At 49.6% G+C, this 7,500-nt stretch overlaps 1 long non-coding RNA gene across 2 annotated transcripts in view; it reads left to right on the top strand.

The window, feature by feature from the left end:
• The first annotated feature begins 1,303 nt into the window (after nucleotides 1-1,303).
• Nucleotides 1,304-7,500, top strand: part of LOC118793689 — a 7,002-nt gene continuing 805 nt past the window's right edge. The window contains exons 1-2 of one of the 2 annotated variants that reach the window (XR_005005665.1): nucleotides 1,304-1,709; nucleotides 1,972-2,233. This is a non-coding gene — a long non-coding RNA (uncharacterized LOC118793689). Of the gene's footprint in view, nucleotides 1,710-1,825; nucleotides 2,234-7,500 lie in introns of those variants that run through there. The other variant, XR_005005664.1, reaches the window with a different exon arrangement.

The raw sequence follows: 7,500 nt of genomic DNA, 5'->3' as shown, positions 1-7,500 counted from the left end.
GCGATGATGATGATGATGATGATGATGATGGTGATGATGGTGATGATGGCCGATGATGATGATGATGATGGTGATGGTGATGATGGTGATGGTGATGGTGATGATGGCGATGATGATGATGATGATGGTGATGGTGATGATGGTGATGATGATGATGATGATGGTGATGGTGATGATGGTGATGGTGATAGTGATGATGATGCTGCTGATGATGATGGTGATGATTCTTCATCCGTCCCCAGGTTTCACGCTTTCCTGCTGTTTTTGGGGTACTCGCGTGGCGTGGTGAAGGAGATCAGCGCTGAGGCCTTCTGTAAGACAGTCAGCGACTTCGCGCTGGAATACAGAACCACCCGGCAGGCCATTCTGCAGCAGAGGGAGAGAGAGGGGGCCAGAAGCAGCCACACCCCCGCGGAGCCGCAGGTACCTGCCGTCCCAGTGCGTCCGGGGATGTCTGTCACACACGTATATCCTGAACGCAGATAAATCTGAAGTCCTCGTTTTAAAGGATCCCCAGGAGTGTGTGGAGCAGTGCACGCTGGAGGACATTCTGAGAACCCCCGAATCCACTGTGCACTTCGACCTCAGTCTGCCCCGCCTCCGCAGCAAGCGCTCAGGTGAGACATTCCACAGGGAACCCCACACTACCGCGGTGTGCTGTGTAGGGGGGAACCCCACACTACCGCAGGGTACTGTATAGGAGGGAACCCCACACTACCGCAGGGTACTGTATAGGAGGGAACCCCACACTATCGCAGTGTGCTTGGTAGGGGGGAACCCCGTGGTGTGCTGTGTAGGGGGGAACCCCACACTACCGCAGTGTGCTGTATGGGAGGGAACCCCACACTACCACGGTGTGCTGTGTAGGGGGGAACCCTGTGTTTCATTGCGTTTGTCTGTGTCTCAGGCCCACAGCCACGGAAGCTGAAGTGGTGAAGAATGAAGTCTGTGCCTTTGCTCTGCTTCCTGTACTGAACACAGCCAACGCTCCCAAACACCCTGCAGAACTCCAGCCTGTCTCTGCACTGCTGCACACACACACACACTCACACACTCACACACACACACACACTCACACACTCACACACTCACACACACACTCGCACACTCGCACACTCACACACACACACTCACACACTCACGCACACACACACACACACACACTCACACACACACACACACTCACACACTCACACACACGCACACACACACACACACACACTCACACACTCACACACACACACACACACGCACACACACACGCACACACACACACACACACACACTCACACACACACACACACTCACACACACACTCACACACACGCATGTACTTACACAAATGCACTCACACATATGCTTAAACACAGGCAATTTGCTTAGTTACTGTTCACAAGCCAAACAAGAGTCACTGGACACAAAGTTTGCTGCTCCACACAATATACAAACACTACAAAGATGAGAACCTTGATGATAAATGCAATGTTAACACACTGATAAAAAGCCATCTTCTTAATTTGTGTGTGTTTCTCTTGTTCTCTTCTGGTGGAAGGCACCCTGAATAAGGGAGAGTGTGTGTGTGTGTGTGTCTGATCTCATAAGGACTGTGGGTCTACCTTACAGGACCCACATTCTGTGGAAATGAATGTTTAGTGACCGGTTTTCAGGTGAAGTTTCAGCAGAGTAAGGCCTAGTCCACACATACACAGGTATTTTTTTAAAGGATAGCTTTTTTATGCCTTTTGTGCATGTGCATTTCTGCTTTTATATAATATTTTATTCCTTTTAAATCATGGGTATGAATAATTATGAAAAGCTACTTTATTCTGTCCATCCACATGAAAACAACGGAGATTTTTTTAAAAAACAGTGCTTGTGTGGACGGGATTTTTTTAAGACGAAGGAGGCAAACCCCCGTTTTAAAAAAATACCCGTGTACGTGTGGACTTACTAACATTCTGCAACCCGCAGCAAAGTGCGCACTGCAGCGAGGAGCGTGCACACCGGCCCTACTGACCAATCATCTCTACGGTTTCTTGACGACGGCGGGGCTTGATTATCGGAGTGACACCTACAATAACCACTCACAGCGGACTGGGGACGAGTCTACTGCAATTGCGAATGAGAGGCGCGTCCGACGCCATTTCGTGAGCGCAGTGCGTTACAACCCAAGCGGCCGCTGCGGCACTGGCGCATCATTCAGTTTTTGGTTGTTTTTAAACTTGAGCCTCTGGTGAGTATTTTGTTTCGGGAGATTTTTTGTCTCAGAAGTATCGTCGGATTTTTTGGTGTAATATTTTTGTGACAGGTGTTGCCAGTCTGCCTGATTGTGGCGTACATTTTGTGAAGCAGAGCAGTGGCGAGCTGCGCCTGCGGCTAGCTGGTGGTCTTTTTTCTTTTTGCATAAACGTGTTTCCAGGAGCTCGCAAAGTGAGAGAATGTTTAAGAAAATTCTCTGAGAAAGGTTTTCATCTTTGTGCTTGGAATGCACATTTTGGAACGTTTTCGTCTTAATTTTTTTCCATTACCCAGTCATTTTAAAAAGACATGGTAGTCGACCGATTATTCTCTTTTTCAGTCTGTTTTTGTTTGATTTGTCACCAGATAATTTTGTTTTACTCGGTGCGCTGTTATGGCCTGCGTCAGGGCACGGTGGGATAGCATTTTTTTAGGAAACATTTTTTAACGAGTGAAGGCCGATGTGTACATTTTTTAAATATTTAATATGCTTTTTTTCTGGATTGAGACTAAACTGACTTTTGCTGAACGTTGCAATATCAGCGAAATTGGAGTGTGTATGCTTTGTTTTTTGCGTATGATCATTATTAAAATACATTTGAGCGAATGGTCGAGGGTTGCAGGTGTAACGTCTGTACTGTGGATCCGTCTTCATGCCGGGTACCGTTACTGAGACCCAGCTAATGGACTCGCTGCTGGGTTTCCCTTTCTCGCTTTGTAATGTGTATATACTGCAGCTGTTACGACGTAAATGGTCGCTAGTTTTGCCCGAATTTGTTGGCATCCATTCAGAGCGTCTTTGGGTTGAAATTCCCCCCCAAAAAGCGTGCAGTGATGCACCCAGCAGTCTGGTGAGTGTCATTGGATCATGAGTGTGGAAATGCGTGCGATCCTGCTGCACTAGTGCAGTGGACGTGCAGTTTCTCAGTGAAGGTTTGGAGCGAAACCACGAGATTTAAGTGAAAGTTTAATAACTGCAACATTTCAGTCACTCATCACTTCTAATGTAGCGCTAGCTGCTGTCAGATTTCCCGTTTGGCCGATCCTGGACGCATCCGTACGGCGTCTCAGTGAAAACCGTCATTCGCACCCGTCTCGTACCGGAAAGTGCAGATGTCATTTTGAAGCGCTGTCATGTGGCGCTAACAGTAGCGATATAAAATGAATATCTTTATAAATAGTTTCCTCTCTGAAGTTCTTTTGGCAGAATCAGTTTGCCTCAGAATGAGTGGTGTTCATTAGCCCAAATACTCCAATTCCGGTGGTGGATACATCAGATACATCAGGAACTGAGCAATCAAATGCAGGCACAGAATACCAGCCCCCAGCGGGCAGCTCCACACAGGCTGTGCGGTGGGGAATGCTTGTGAAAGAGTGAATGACCAGAGGCAGGGCCTCCACAGTGAAACTGAATCACCTCTGTCCCCCAGCAGAGACTGTGTCTCCCGCTGTGTCTAACGCTCCAGAGTGTGTGTCACTGTGGCTGGCCTTGGACACTCTAATGTGCTCAGCTCACACTAGCACCCCAATAAGCCATTGCATGCATGCATAACTGAGGGAAAAACTCTCTCTAGTATCAGTGTGGTGTGAACTTTACTTTCAGCTGAAGGAATTGATCTGTAAATATCTTGTCCACTTCATTAATCTGTTTTAAAATGGTTAAAAGATCAGCAATGCCATTTCCACATCACATGAAATTACATTTATCTAACTCATAGTGAAGTTTTAAAGGGACACATACTGATGACGTCACCGGGTTGTTAAGAATAGACATTTTATTCTACATTTTATTACATTACGTCAGATGCTCTTATCCAAAGCCACTTCCAGCACAGCAGAACAGAATCATTTCGCAGTGTCTCATTCTGAGTAGTGGACGCACTGTATTTTGGAAATGTTTCAGCTGTAATGATGAATCAGAGTTGTAAGGTTGCCAGGTGATGCTGCTCTCCTCTGATAGCAGTTTCCAAAGGATCAGATGGTTCACTTTCCCCCTGAGAAGTCACAGCCTTCACTATGATCATCACACACTCCCAGCAGTGAAGCAATCAGGTGCTACTACTGGGCCAGACTGCTCATCTGAGGAACGTCATTGGTTTAGAGAAGCACTGATGAAGCCTCCAAATAAAGCATCCTGTCTGATGTCCAAACCGATGATCGGTAATACTGGATAGCCCTAGCATGCCACTGGCACTGGAGTGCCCCCTGGTGGTGAAAGCTCTCTGCAGCGTAACTCCAGCCTAAACTGGTGAGGCCGCTGAGTCAGGCTCAGTGAGGTCATTTACCTGTGACATCATCAACCGTTGCCTGGCTGTGCACAGTGGCAGGAGCTGTAATGGTGGTGTTGCCGTGGTAGCAGCCTGCAGGCCCGCACACAGCACCCTCTCCCTGCTGCCCTTCGGCCACGTCTCTTTCTGCAGGGAGCTTCTGTGGACTGCAAAGTGTGGATCAGTTTTGGGAGTCTGTTGCAGACACTATAATAAGCAGTCACACTGCGTGGGAATGGACCTCTACCACTTCTACATGGCCGATACTCCACTCACTGATAAGACTACTGCCTCACACATCAAGGCTTCCCTCAATGAATGATCAGAAAACACTCGACCGCCTCACTGCGCTGCACCCCTCACTGCCCCCCCCCCCCCCCCCCCCGCCCGACCGCCTCACTCCGCTGCTCCCCTCACTGCCCCCTCCTCTCCTGCCCGACTGCTTCACTGCACCCCTCACTGCCCCCTCCTCTCCTGCCCGACTGCCTCACTCCACTGCACCCCTTGCTGTTCACAGCTCACTTACAGCTCACTTACAGCTCACTCACAGCTCACTTACAGCTCACTTACAGCTCACTCACAGCGTATACTCACAGCGTATACTCACAGCTCACTCACAGCTCACTTACAGCTCACTTACAGCTCACTCACAGCTCACTTACAGCTCACTTACAGCTCACTCACAGCTCACTTACAGCTCACTTACAGCTCACTTACAGCTCACTCACAGCTCACTCACAGCGTATACTCACAGCGTATACTCACAGCTCACTCACAGCGTATACTCACAGCTCACTCACAGCGTATACTCACAGCGTATACTCACAGCTCACTTACAGCTCACTTACAGCTCACTTACAGCTCACTCACAGCTCACTTACAGCTCACTCACAGCGTATACTCACAGCTCACTTACAGCTCACTTACAGCTCACTTACAGCTCACTCACAGCGTATACTCACAGCTCACTCACAGCGTATACTCACAGCGTATACTCACAGCTCACTCACAGCGTATACTCACAGCGTATACTCACAGCGTATACTCACAGCTCACTTACAGCTCACTTACAGCTCACTCACAGCTCACTTACAGCTCACTTACAGCTCACTCACAGCGTATACTCACAGCGTATACTCACAGCTCACTCACAGCTCACTTACAGCTAACTTACAGCTCACTCACAGCTCACTTACAGCTCACTTACAGCTCACTCACAGCTCACTTACAGCTCACTTACAGCTCACTCACAGCTCACTTACAGCTCACTCACAGCTCACTCACAGCGTATACTCACAGCGTATACTCACAGCTCACTCACAGCGTATACTCACAGCTCACTCACAGCGTATACTCACAGCGTATACTCACAGCGTATACTCACAGCTCACTCACAGCGTATACTCACAGCTCACTTACAGCTCACTTACAGCTCACTCACAGCTCACTTACAGCTCACTCACAGCGTATACTCACAGCTCACTCACAGCGTATACTCACAGCGTATACTCACAGCTCACTCACAGCGTATACTCACAGCTCACTCACAGCGTATACTCACAGCGTATACTCACAGCTCACTTACAGCTCACTTACAGCTCACTTACAGCTCACTCACAGCTCACTTACAGCTCACTCACAGCGTATACTCACAGCTCACTTACAGCTCACTTACAGCTCACTCACAGCTCACTTACAGCTCACTCACAGCGTATACTCACAGCTCACTCACAGCGTATACTCACAGCGTATACTCACAGCTCACTCACAGCTCACTCACAGCGTATACTCACAGCGTATACTCACAGCGTATACTCACAGCTCACTCACAGCTCACTCAAAGCTCACTCACAGCGTATACTCACAGCGTATACTCACAGCTCACTCACAGCGTATACTCACAGCTCACTCACAGCTCACTCACAGCGTATACTCACAGCTCACTCACAGCGTATACTCACAGCGTATACTCACAGCGTATACTCACAGCGTATACTCACAGCTCACTCACAGCGTATACTCACAGCTCACTCACAGCATATACTCACAGCTCACTCACAGCGTATACTCAGTGCTGCTGCACTGCACACAGTGGTCTGTCTGTGCGATGTGATCCTGACTCTGTCCCTCTGCTGCCGGCCTGCAGGGGGAGCCACTGACCTGCACAGCATGAAGGAGCTCAAGCACATCAAGCCAATGCTGGACAGCCTGCTGCAGAGGCTGCTGCACACCACCACACACCGCTGCTCACCACCACATACCACTATACACCACCAAACACCCACCACACACCGCCACACACCACCGCACACCACCGCACACTGCCACACACCACCACACACCGCTGCATACCACCACATACCACTATACACCACCAAACACCCACCACACACCGCTGCGCACCACCGCACACCGCCACACACCACTGCACACCACTGCACACCACCACACACCACCACACACCGCTGCATACCACCACATACCACTATACACCACCAAACACCCACCACACACCGCCACACACCACCGCATACCACTGCACACCACCACACACCACCACACACCGCTGCATACCACCACATACCACTATACACCACCAAACACCCACCACACACCGCCACACACCACCGCACACCACTGCACACCACCACACACCGCCACACACCACTGCACACCGCCGCACACCACCACACACCGCCACACACCACCGCACACCACCGCACACCACCACACACCGCCACACACCACTGCACACCACCGCACACCGCCACACACCACTGCACACCACTGCACACCACCACACACCACCACACACCGCTGCACACCGCCATGCACCTCAGACTCAACAAGTGCTCACAATTACGCATGCACTTGCAAACAGTCAGAAAAGTTCTAACTGAAGGCAGCTTAATATAATACACATCACACTGCATGTTTGTTCAGGGAAATATAATATTAAATCCTCAAGACAGACCTTTGTGCATTAAAGTCTCGG

This window comes from Megalops cyprinoides, chromosome 18 (assembly GCF_013368585.1).
Source record: "Megalops cyprinoides isolate fMegCyp1 chromosome 18, fMegCyp1.pri, whole genome shotgun sequence".
NCBI lineage: Eukaryota > Metazoa > Chordata > Actinopteri > Elopiformes > Megalopidae > Megalops > Megalops cyprinoides.
This window is presented reverse-complemented; position numbering and strand designations above follow the sequence as displayed.